This window comes from Acyrthosiphon pisum, chromosome X (assembly GCF_005508785.2).
Source record: "Acyrthosiphon pisum isolate AL4f chromosome X, pea_aphid_22Mar2018_4r6ur, whole genome shotgun sequence".
Classification (NCBI taxonomy): domain Eukaryota; kingdom Metazoa; phylum Arthropoda; class Insecta; order Hemiptera; family Aphididae; genus Acyrthosiphon; species Acyrthosiphon pisum.
This window is the reverse complement of record NC_042493.1, coordinates 113,485,527-113,486,316: the sequence shown is the minus strand read 5'-3', so window position 1 is coordinate 113,486,316 and position 790 is coordinate 113,485,527.

The window sequence follows — 790 nt, the reverse complement described above, 5'->3', positions numbered from 1 at the left end:
TTAAGCGATAAAGAGACTATCGTCGTAAAGAGACGTACGTGTTAGATACGACAGACTACGACCATCCAATTATGATTTTTCCCGGCAATTTTACGTTTATAAAAATATAAAATGTGAAATATGCCGAAATATGCTAAAAATTGCTCAAATATGCGTTTTTCTTAAAATATGACGAAATATGCAAAAATATGCAAATTCAAACTTAGTATTTAATTTCATAATTTCATAAAACACATTTATAACTCACTTAGAATAGACTACGACCACTATAAAAAAATATGCAAACGCAAGAAGTCCCGAACCCTAGTTATTATATATTTTTTTTTTTATTATTATTATAAAAATGAACCCTCGGCATCAAGGCCATTGGGCAATATATATATATTACAAAAAGTTATGTACTAAGAGGTAACAGTTGTAGAATTAGTATATTATACAATGAACAGGAAACTTAAATTAATTTGAACAGTCCAGTTTGTTGAAGGAATGTGATAATGTTGGAAACTGGCAGGTTGGGTCCAAGGCATTCAAACAGGTCTTCCGATAATTGGTTGCCGTCCCCGGTGGAAGACTCAAGCGCCAAAATGAGATAAGAAAAAAAAAGGAGGGTAAGTGGATTTCGCTCTGCTGTACAGTAGGTTACAAGTGGGTCACTGTATAATGTATAGTATTAAATTTGAATTAAACGATATAATATCACTGTATAAGAAAAACGATTCTGAGCGGAGACGGTATGTTAGTCTATGTATAAGATATCCCAACAAAACATAAATGTAAAATGATAGCCAAG